A 12,334-nucleotide genomic window follows, 5' to 3' on the forward strand; every position below is an offset into this window, starting at 1 on the left:
ACAAAGTGCTCTTCTGGTAGTTCTTTTACATAAGGAGTCAGAATTTCCTTTAATGTAAATGAAAACAGGTTAATTTAAGTTGTCAAAATATAAGACAATTCAAAAGATAAATTCTTGTGTTCCCCAACTAACATTCACCTCCTGAGTGCCTTATAATTACATCAACAGTGACCCCTGGGCAGGGATGAAATGCAATGAAATGAAGGGTGTGGGGTAAATGAGCATCAATTTATTAAATACTGCATTTCTGTCTGGATTTTAATCTTTGGAGAGTACAATGCATATGTGAAATGCAATTGTAAAGAGAAGAGTGAATAGAAAGGCCAATTTAGTTGGGTTGTAATATCATAGCTGTATTTAAAATTCCTGAAGCGCTCCAGAGTTCTGGCTGCAGGATGTTTTCCCCAAAGTACCTAATGTAAACATAAGCCTGTTTATATTTCAGTAGGTGTGAATAAACTCAGCCAATATTCAGTGCCAAGAAAATGAAGCACTTTTTTTTCCCATCACAACAATTGATGTAAGTAATCAACTTGATGTGTGTTGAAAATGAGGCCTTCATTCTGCTGTTTCCAATAAACAATATTAATGTGTGTTTGAGAAGCTCGAAGCAGATAAATTTCTACAGAGAAAATATTTCATTTCTCAGAGGTTTTGTAATAAAAGAAACCCAACAAAATGTTTTACAAGACCAAATCCCTGATGTTGTGATGGCACGTAGCAGATTTTAATGGTTAATTCTTAATCATGCCTGTGCTATGAAAAGAGCCATTGTGCCACAGGTGGCAGGAGGAGCAGAGGCGGGGAAGTGGTGGCCAATAGAAAAGAAAATAGTGGCCAATAGAAGAGAAAATAGTGGCCTTTTCTTTCTCTAGAGACACTGCAGAGGCAAGCCAGCCACAAAAGTGTGGTTGAGCTTTTGATGGCACTGAGGGGAGAAGCCTGAGAGAGGTTCAGGGCAAAAGTAGGAGTTTTTCTAGTGATCAAGGAGGCAGTAGAATCAGGTGGAACAGAGTTCCCTGGGTTTGCAACAGCTTTTTTTTAAATGAGACGTTTCTGGGGAACTGAAACATTTAATCTGTAGCCAAGAGCACAGAAGGGAGGTGGCTTTGTATTTTGTAAAAATAATGAAGCCATAGATCCAGAGCCAAATTTTGAAGAGGATTCTAAATACTGTTTTGGGGAAAAGATTATGGAAAGAATTACCAGTAGCTGTTGTCACCTCCCAAAGCTCCACTGCTGAAAGCAAGTACTGAATAGCTTTTCTAATCTTTTCTCTCATCCCTTTCTTTTGGATGAAGTCAAGCAGAATGTAGTTAAAGGCTCTATTTCCACTGAAATCTGCTGTGTTAAATTAGACCTTTTGAATCCATCCTTTCCCCAGAAGACACTCTTTTTCTTTTTTTCTCTTTTTTCTCTTTTTTCTCTTTTTTTCTCTTTTTTCTTTTCTTTTTTTTTTTTTTTTTTTAAACAGTAAGTAATGGGTGTTTAATTATTGACTTTTACAATGACACAACCTTTGAGTCCTTCCTGCCCAGCTGAGTTCTGTTGAGAGTTGGGTTCTGTTCAGCCTGCTCAACAGCTCCAGTTGCCTCACTGACACAACACAGGAGAGGAAAGGGAAAAGGCTCTGGGAGCTGTAACTTGCACAGGTTTGTTGCATGTTCTGAGATCAGGGACTGCACCAAAATCCAACATGAACCGACAAAGGCCTCTATGATTTTCAGCTCTGCCCTAGCTGCACGTTCATACATATTCATGCAGAGCCACTTTTAGTTTGCATTTGGGCTTTGCACAACTTCCTGGCTCTGTGCAAGCAGAAAGCAAGGTTTCAACCTGTGTGGGCTCACACCCACTTCCACCCTCAAATTTGACTATGAGGTTTTGAGTTCAAGCAAACTTAAAATTGCAAAGTGAAACACCATCAAAACCAATGAGTTTTCTCTGGCTTGGTGTCAAAAGTGAGAGAAACTGCACATTTTGCACGCTCTTGGAATAGAGCTTCATGGGAACATTTCAAAAACATTAATCATTCTTTCAGGAGACTTCAGGTCTCATGTTTTACATTCACTAGCACATATAAATCACAAATCTGGAACATCAGTTCTGATCTCAATTATATTTGACACAATTCTCTCATCATCAGTTTGATTAAATGTGTTCTACATTGAGTCCCAATCCTATAAACAGTTTAACAATTCAGCTTTCAAATTAAGCATATGCAGAAACGTTTGCAAGACTGCAGTCTCAGTTTTGGGCTATGAAATTTCTGATTTCAGAACATGTCACTGTTGTATTATGTCATAATTTTCCAAATTTTCTTCTTATTTTTTATCTATTTTTAGTTTATATGAAGTAATGTCACACTAACTTCAGCAGAAGCTTGAACCATTGCATTGTTTGACTAATTAAAGCTAAAAAGTTTCTCTTGAACAAAATGTCATATCCCTCAATTATATCTAATGAGGAAAAACATAACTCTTAATAGGCCTCTTGTAAATTAAATAGCTCCTTATGAAAATAAGTAAGAAGTGTTAATTATTTGACAGAAACATGAACTAAAACCTTACTGAAATGTATATATTAGTAACAGATTGCTATCTAAGGAAAAATGCAATTAATAAGTTGTTAAAAATAATGGAAATATTATTTCAGTTCAAAAAAGTTTGGGGGTTTTTTTGTGATTCCTTATAGAAACACAGAAATAAGAGTTATTATCATAGCACTTTTACCTATAGAAAAAAAAATAATTTATTCCTGTTGCTTCCCAAAAGAGAATTTACAAAGTTGTACTTAGCATGTCATGGATGCTAAAACTTCTTCCACATCTTAAACATGCAGAAGAACCTTAAAAGCAAATTTTTGAAATATAAAGGTCAGTAAGTTCATAACCAGCATTTTAGAGTTTGACCAAAGGCAAGTTGGCTTACCTATGACATGAATAACTTCTGGTTAACTGACATCAGTCAAAGCAATCAATGAATGGATCAGAAATAATAGTAATTCAGTGTATGTTTAAAATTAAGCTTTCATTCAATCAATAACCAAAGAACTTTTCGCCTGTCTTGTATTTTTTCTAAACTGTTGGAGTTTGCAGTGGTTGTATAAATGTTTAATAATATTAATAATTCATATTATTTGTGTTTATACAATGACTTTTTTTAAATCTGTTTTTGCACACAAGTCTTAAAGCTCGAGATCTGAAAGTCACACTAGAGTGAAAAGTGAATCCATGAAATGTGTTCCACTCGTGCTATTAAATAAAAGCTTCCAGGACTGGTCAAAGTTCCCTAAACCTCAAAATATAATTTCATCTGCAATAAATGGAAAAAAAAAATCAAGAATTTCTTCATGCACTGAAGAAATTACTTCGTTCTCCTCCTCCTTCCCACCCAAAGCATTATCTTCCAGGTTACTTTGTTATCTGCTCATGATGGGTAAGAGCAGGAGCAATTTAGCTATTCAAACAAGTCTGGTTTGTAGTCTGAAAGCAGAAGTCATTAGCAAAATGCTATTTGGCTAGTGGCAGCTTAAACAGTGGTACATGATTTTCACTCATTTTAAGTAATTTCTGCACAATTTTTAGCTCCTATTTAAGTGAATCTAGGAAATTTTCTCTGTGAAATGGAAAAGATTTGTGCATGTTAAATGGGGGATTATAAAACATTGTTTTTGCAGCTGTCTGATCTTTTGTTAGTTAACACATTTTTCATTTACTTTTTCTTCTTTGAGTTCTGGTGTACTTCAGACACAAAACTGAAAAAGACTAATACAGCTTCTCAGTTTAGTCTGGTTTGGACCTTGAAATAACTTTTCGGAGTAAACAACTGACCTAATTACATATACAGTGAAGGCATTAAAATGCAATACAGTCTGCAAAATGCAGTAGGGTCAGCAAAATACTACAGACTTCAAACAAAAAAAAGCTGCAAAACATACTTGTAAAATTTGCTTTACTACAGACACAATTAGGTTAGTAATAACAATGTAGTCTTAAAAACTAAAGACAGCTATGGTTCAATTCATGAGTTTGGAGAAATGAGAATGGCAGAGCCAGACCCCTGAAAAATGTATCTTTCCAAGAGAAGCAACTTTGTTTTCTGAAGGGAGGTTGGTTATAATCCCCTGGATGCTGTAGTGAGATGTTTGCTAAATAGCAATGAACACTGTACTTTAAAAACAAATTTAACAAACAATCAGCATATCTTTTTTACAGCCACCCTTTTATAGTCTCCCTAAAAGATTTACAGTCTCCATAGCTGTAAATGGTATGACTGAGTGATCTCTCAGTGAGAGCTGCCATGGTACTGTTGCTTCCCAGCAGGCAGTCCAGTCAGATGATGTAGAGTAGGCGTAGGGAGACAGATCCCATTTGAATGCATGAAAAAAACATGATGCTGAAATTTCATAGCTGTTGTAGAGTTTATTCTAGATGCCTGATCCTCATTTTTTGCTCGCTTGGAGCTTCCATTCAAACATAATGCTGGATTTGTGCAAAACTGCACTCTGTCACTTGTTTGAATTTATCAGCATTTAATTTATGCCAACTCTGAATGCACTGCAGGGCAGCACAGAAATCACAGGAGCCACACACGGCTGATGACCCTGCTGCTTTCATTCCCCTGTCAGCAGGGACTGCAAAGCCATGCACCCTGCCCTTTTGGAAAGGCAGAGGCAGAGGAAGAAGCACTCCTGAAAATTCTTGCCACAGATGCCTCATCTATAAATTGGGACTAATAGCACTTCACTATTTTGAGCAGTTCTTAATGTAGAGTTCAGACCTCTCTAATAGATTCCACTCTGAGTCTCAAGTGGTTTCTCCTGTGTCCAACAACCTGCTTCTGCAGAAGTTGCTGACTGGCTTGATAAGGAGCTGGATTAAGCTATTTGTTATCTGCCTGTATTGTACCCCAGATACTCACCTATCTAAGGTACTTATATCAGCACCTTTACACCTAAGCACTTCCCAGTCTGTAATGGAAAGTATTTTCTTTATCATAGTCCTGGAAATAGTATTCTTTTCAATTTATAGATGGGGAACTGAAGCAGAGAGAGTAAATGACTTTCCTGCAGTTTTAACAAGAATCCTGAGGCAGAGGACAGACCTGCCCCTGGCATGGCTGTGGCAGGAAAAACCAGGGAAAGGGAGCAAAAGATGTTGTAACAAAATGTGTTATTTATCAGCCACACAGAATCTAGTAAACTGACCAGATCAAAAGAGATGAGCAAAGCTCATTAAAACTAAACTATTGTTTTTGGGCTTTTTTATAGGTTTTGGATCATATCGTAGCCATAACTGCATACTTTGCAAATCCTTGTGAAGAAAGCAAGCATCCTTATAAAGATCTTTTTGTTGCAACCTCTAAACGGTGGTTGGAAAAAGAACCCAACCAAACCACAAATCCAAGTAAAGTAAGGCCTAACTAATTCTTTTGCAGTCATGTGTGCTTATAAATTTTGGTGTAATTTGACTTTCACAAAATAGTTCTTATTTTTTCTTAAGACAGAAGAAATTTGTCTCAGTTAGGGAAATTAACCCTACAGCAGGAAGAAACCCCATCTCTTGTTACCAGAAGCAATGGCAGTAAGTGTTGCTATTTTGATATATATAGTGACAGAACAGAATTTTGAATTACAATGGGAATTAAACCAACTATTTTGATGGAATTGGTCAAAAGCAATTAACAATTAACCAAACATTAATGTCTTTTGTTCTAGCTGACAATTAGTAATTAGCCACTAGTTGGGACCATATGTCACATATCTGCTACGGAAATTAAAATGACTGACAAAGGAAATTAGAGTGACTGGGGTCAGTGATTACATTAAGCTAACTGAGTATAGGCCAGGTCAGTGCATATGTATTGCATATTGTGTTTTGTGTGAAGTGTGCTTGGAGCTGGGGAAGAAAGGCCCTGCAAGTGACAGGAGGTGAAGGGAAGGGCTCCTTTCCTTCCTTTCCTTCCTTTCCTTCCTTTCCTACGTGCAGCAGTGCCTGTGCAGAGGGGCAGGCAGAGAAGCTGCTGTGTGAGAATCAGGGAGAGAGTCCATGCCCAGGTCTACAGGGTAATAGCAAGGGAGATCTCAATGAATACTCTGGGGAATTTGGGCAGCCTTTAAAGCCACTGCAAGAGTGAAGGATTGGTCCCATGAGGACAGACTGACAGGGAAAAGATTGGTTTCCTCTCTTTCTTATTTAGTCTTTCCCTTGTGGCATGTCTAAGATTTCTTTATCTGAAGTGTTTAGTGTCTTATAGTCTTGTTGGCTCTTCTTAGTGGCCTTTTGTTTTATAGCCTGGAAGACATCTAGGTGTTTTATGTGCATATTTTAAGGGAAAATGGCAGGCAGTTCCACACAGATCTGTGTTAGGCGTGTGGTCCAGCCACTAAGATTCTCTGCATTGGTTCATCTCCAGTAGCTGAATAGTGAGATAGTATACCATGAGAAGTTACTCTCTGAAGAGCTACAAAGATGAAAGATTTTTTTCCCTGGGATGAGGCTGTAACTGTCTCTTCTGAGAGATGATACTGCAAAGATCAGAGCAAGTGTTTCTGACAGTAGGCAAGGTAGCTGAATATGTGTAGGTGACATGGAGATATTTCATTTACCTCCTAAGAAAAGTAGATTCAATTCAGTGACAAAAATACTTCTGTTTTGTTTTTGTTTGTTTGTTTGCTTTTTTGTGGTTGTTGTTGTTTTGTTTTGTTTTGTTTTTGTTGGTTTTTTTTGTTTGTTTGTTTGTTTGTTTTTGTGGTTTTTTGTCATGGAAGTAGATGCTATGGACTGGGAACCATTCAGCAAAATCTGTAGTTTGCTTCCTGACAACCTTGGTTTTAAATATAGAAAGGTATCAAGTTATTCCTTACTGCAATTAGAAAATAAAGTTTAAATAAACCTGTGGCAAAGTATAATGTATTTATATTACAGCTATTTCTATAAATTGTGTAATGGGAATTTGTTGTCTGAACAGCATATAATTAATCTAAGGAAAAAGAAGTTTCTCTTTTATATTATTTCTACAACTTCACATACAATGTCTCAGTGTGGTGTGGGGTACCAGCACTGGCTGGTGTTGCACTTCAATACAGTCTATGTGACATACTGCAACAGGACAACTATTTAAAGAAAAACGAGGCTAAGGTAAATCAGCCTTTGCTACCGAGACTGTTTAGCTGGATTATAAAAGGAAAACTGTTTCTTCAATTACAGTAAACTGTAGTCCATCCTCTGGCTGAAGCTGCACAGAGAAGCATTTGCTTTATTCTACAGAGAGATTCCTCTGAAGGTGACCCTTGCACACAAACCAGTCCCTGGATGCTCTCACTTATTGCAGTTAATACGAGCTGGAGAGCCCCAGCTTAGAGACTCATTCTTTCAGAAGAGCTCAGGCTCTGTCGAGAGCTGAGGTGCATGAGAGAAATTTCAGACAGGAGTAATGATTCTTCCTTGAAGTCATCAGTCTCTGAGGAGCACAGCTCCTTTCCCTGAGCAGTACCCAGCCCAGCCAGGCTGCCTCGAGGTGGCACTGGGTATAAACCCAGCCTGTTTTGGCTGGTACCTGCACTGGTGCCACCTCTTATGTCTAGCTGATACACTGAGAGTATCAAAGGCAAGTCTCACAGAGAGATGTCAACAAAAGAATAGTGAGATTGCTGTTGGGCTTGCTGGTATGTGGAGAGAAGAGCGGGTCAGATGAGCAGGAAGCCCTAAGGCGGGGAAGTCCTCTAAAGAAATGTGCTGGAGAGCACAGAGAGCTGCCTGGATCTGCCAGAGCCCATTTGTATGATGGATATGAAGTATTTGTGACATTTTTGTTAAAACATCACTCTAGGTAACCCTGGAGTGAGCCTGATGTTTGTATTCATGTTTGGAAGTGTTCATACAATGTTTCTGGGAGAGAGGGGTCATCGGAAGCTCTATCAAAGCCTTCAGTGTTTGCAAAAAAGAAATAGGAGGAAGAGAGTGGTGGAAGAATTTTCTTTCAGGTGTTCTGTGTTATAGAGAGAACTGAGAGATAGCTGTAGACTTGATGCATAGATTGCTAAAGGAAAAGGAGGAGGAATCGTTTTGGTGAAGCTCAGAGCAGTGTAGAAAGCAAAAGTGAGTTTGAAAGCAAGATCCCTTGGGCTGACTTCAGCAGTGGAGAGAGGGAGTGCTGGAGGGGCCCCAGCAGCCTACTGAGCTTTGATCACTGCAGCAGCTCCAGGTAGATCCTGATCAACACTTACATGTCCTTGACAGACATATGAATTTTAGACCAAATAAGCTACATGCAAATTTAATCAGAGGAGGAAGACCATAGCATCTGCCATACCAGCCTCACTGTCCTGCTGGAATAGCCCAGGGCAGGTAGAGTACTTAATCTTATTCAAGTTTCCCAAGTTATTGTCTTTTTGTATCTTCCTCTCCTTTGTACACCTTCCTGTTGATTAGATCTGCTTAGCAGTCATGTGATCTAGGGGAGGTTGTTCTGGTTTTAGTCATAGTTAGAATACTAAGAAATATTGCTCGTTCTTGAGCAGAAAAAATAGTTCAATCTCCTTCCCTGCATGTGCCTTGCTATGTTACTCAAATTTTTTTAGGAACACAAAATACAAACACCTTTCTTCTGTAGTGTTTGCCATAGGGTACCAGTGGATCCAGCATCCTTACACTGCTGAGGAAACTGTCCTGGGGCTTATGATTTTTAAATGGTATATCAGAATAGTTACTCATGTAAATGTTCTACTTTAATTATTGGTGGGATTTCCATCCTCCTAATGTTATACCTAAGGCATTATTCTCAGTTCTTTTGTATCTATCACTCTGTATAACATATAGACAGAACATACATATTTCTCACTGTCATTTTCCATCTGCATGAAACATCACATCAAGTGTTGGTCATCCAGGGAATAGAGACAAAAAAAGCACTGGTGTCTGTTGACAAATTTTTGCCTTCTTAGCAGGAACCTTCACTTGGTTTATGCTTTATTATTTCAATTAATTGGGCAGCCATATAATGCAAATATTAGTTTGCTTAAAATAACGTTGACTTTATATGAGCCCCCAATTTTGCCTTAAAAAGTGAAGTATTCTGTCAGTGATTTTACAAGAGTAGACAAGCATGAAATTAATTTTATATATTAGCACTAGGAAAGCTTACAGCTTGCTAACATTGGTAGGAAATTTTACTAGAACTGTAATATAAGGCTGTGGGGATTTTCCCCCTTCAGCTAGGTGAATTTCTGCAGCAATTCAAACCTCTAATAACTTCTTTAAATAGGGTATCTACATTTCTATACTGGGACTTCCTAATCTAATTCTACTCTGCTGCCTTGTGTGTGCATAGCTGTGATATAGAATATATTTTTGTATACATAATATTGTCATGCATCAATATAGTTAGACTGGGGCCATGTAGGGAAGATTAGACTCATTGAGTTGGAGAAAGCTGGTTTTGCAGCTCTGCTTAGACTGTGAAAATAGGGTTTAATAAACATGGGGATGTTTGTCCACTAGTCTCATGTACAGGCACAAATACTGAAGCAAATGAAATGCCAACACAGTAGACCTCGGGGTATTCTTCAGAAAAAGATGATTCCACTCTTCTCATGGATACTCAAGGAAGAGGTTTTGTAAGTCTGTGACTGATTTTTAGCCAGTGGATGTCTGGGTTCATCCTGACACATCCAGGTGTGGCTGATCAAGGTTCTTGCATAAACTTATGCCATCTGCAGCTGGAAATAGCTCCACCTGCAAAGAACCGTGTCTTTAATATTTCTATAGTCTCAAATAATTATTTATTTATATGATTGCTTCCTTGTGTGCATTCTAGTACAACCATTCTAGAAATTAATTCTGCAAGTTGAAACTAGATTGTAGTTTTATACCAGCACATATACATGATTTTTTGGATAATGTCTATCTCTCAGCAATAAAGTAAGCAGGCCTATATTTTACAGTAGATCAAGAAGTACTTATACCTTTGAATATTAAATTACAGTACATAAGGACTTGTGATAGGTCTAGGCATGGTGCTACATGGCTTCTAGCACTATTGTATGAATTAATTCTTTATTTTTCTGTTGAAAAAGTGACGTGAAATAATCTTTTACTGCCTTTCATTGTAAATTAGAGTTTTAAATGATGTGGCTGTCATTTGAATATGCTAATTATGCTATATTATTTTACAGACCATTAGACACGCCTATAAAAATGTGTCTTAAGTTCTAAGCCTTTTGATTAACTTGTTGACTCTGTATTCTCCAGTACTTACTTAAAACTGGTAATTAGCATTCAAAGATGTAGTAGAATGCACCTGCCATTCTGACCACTGGTGACCTTCACTATGAATTAACTGAAAAATCCATGTCAGACACTTAATTGAATGAAGCTGTGAACTTGTAAATGGTAATGGTTATGATTAGTGTATAACATGCCATAACAGTAATGATGTAATCTTGGTCTCAAGAGACTTAGGGTTGAAGTCTTGGGGGGTTTATATGCCAAATTAAAGAGGGGGTAAATGACAAGAGGGAAGCTTGAAAGGGGGAGAGAGGGAAAGGAGTGCCTCTTCTCTTCTTTCCAAAGACTCTAAAGATAAAAATATTTAATTGAATTTGAGAGGTTGGTGAACTTTTTATTCCCATCAGAGTGCTTCATCTGTCTTTAAGGTAGAAAGAACTGTCAGCAGTCCTTTCGTCTAGTCATGGAGAGGTATTTGTCACTTGTGGCTAGATGTGAGGAGTTGCATTAAAATGACTGGGTTTTGTCGTTGTTTCAGGGAGCCAGAGAACATCCATGGCTCACTGGGGCACATGCTGTGCATAGCATGTACATGTGGCCTGGCTTGTGTGCTCCTTTTTTGTTGAATACTTTCATAGCCATTACAGTAACAAGATTAGTGATGCAAAGCAGCTCGCACTTTCTTTGGACTTTACATTTCTGTGCGCTAGTGACAAATATGACCTGAGAAGCCAGAAAAAGACATTTGGTAAGGATGATGTGGGTACATCTAAGCACACCCTGCATGCAAGGAGGAAGAGCTTTTGTAAACTGGATGGATCCTGCTGGGCTTTTAGCTTTGGAGTCCTTTTGTGAATTTGCTTCTAACTCCGTGTCCTGTTTATATGCTTGTTAGAATATGACATCTTGCAAACATACTCTACAAGGCATGTTGCTGAACCAATAAATGAGAGAAATGAAGCCTTTCATGGCTGTTGTATCAGACCAGCAACTAGCTTGCTCATAAGCTGAAATGGAGCATATATCCAGAAATGCAAGGGAAAGCTTTGCAAAGTGCTGCCAGTCTAGTTTAAGCATAGCATTCTCAATTTAGCAAGAGTTGTACTATTGAATCACAAAAAGTGTATTTCAGAAATCTGCATATTTATACTGAGATTAATTATGTAAATTATATTTAATATGAACAAATTAGGGGAACCAAATTTAACTAAGCTTAGAAAGAGTAATGGAATAATAATCTAGCTATTAAAGGTGGTCAAAGATCTGCATCACAGGAGTTATATTAACCCTGCTAGTAATTTAGTGTGTCATAATGGAGTTAGGCTTTCCCTTGTCAGTACATTTGTGACCTGGCTATAATAAAACTCAAATTCTGCCAAATCAGAGTAAGACATAAACATATGTCTTCTCTGTGTAGTCCGCATGAGAGCTTCACTGGAGTTGTGTTAATGCATACAAGTAGATGTGTTGAGCAACATGACCAGACTCTACACCTGTATGCTTACACAAAACCAGAAATTAAGTCCTAGTCAGTATAATGAATCCTCTCTCATTCATTATAGGAGCAGAGATAGGCTGCATTGTTTTCACTCATTATCACTAGAGTGATAATACAGCCTTTAGAGTTTTGTATTTTATCTCCTTTCTAGCATGTCAAGCCTGACTGTATTGTTTTACCTTTTTCTTTAAACTCCTTCACCATCTATTACTTGATCCAAAGAGAATAAGGCAGTATATGGTTTTCTATATTCTATATTTCTACATTCCCCTCTGCTAATAACTTTCTGCTGAAGTTATTGCTGTTCCATGAGGCCTTGGTATATCTTATAATGCAAAATCCTAAATAAACAGCTCACTCTTTGGCCTTGTTTCTGAGTGAAATGAGTGTAGTGTGTATCTTTTTGAAACTTTCCTGGCAGATTTTATTGAAGCTGGCACATTTTCACAATGGTTGAAAAAAGTCAGTTAATTCTGCTCTTGTGATAGTAAGAAGCCAGGTAGAAGAGAGATTCTATTAGCATCTCCTTAGAGGGAAAGGTCTCATGAGGCCTATATTAGGCACCAGAGAATCCACAAAAAGGAAATATTTAGAGATGTCTAGACCTG

At 37.8% G+C, this 12,334-nt stretch overlaps 2 long non-coding RNA genes across 4 annotated transcripts in view; one reads left to right on the top strand and one right to left on the bottom strand.

The window, feature by feature from the left end:
- Positions 1–12,334, top strand: part of LOC148222816 (uncharacterized) — a 33,687-nt gene that overhangs the window by 18,126 nt on the left and 3,227 nt on the right. The gene's annotated exons all lie outside the window — the stretch shown is intronic.
- The window catches only part of LOC148222817 (uncharacterized), a 99,604-nt gene that overhangs the window by 16,439 nt on the left and 70,831 nt on the right, over positions 1–12,334 (bottom strand). The window lies entirely within an intron of this gene.

The sequence above is a fragment of the Sturnus vulgaris genome, chromosome 9 (assembly GCF_052056855.1).
Source record: "Sturnus vulgaris isolate bStuVul1 chromosome 9, bStuVul1.hap1, whole genome shotgun sequence".
NCBI classification, from domain to species: domain Eukaryota; kingdom Metazoa; phylum Chordata; class Aves; order Passeriformes; family Sturnidae; genus Sturnus; species Sturnus vulgaris.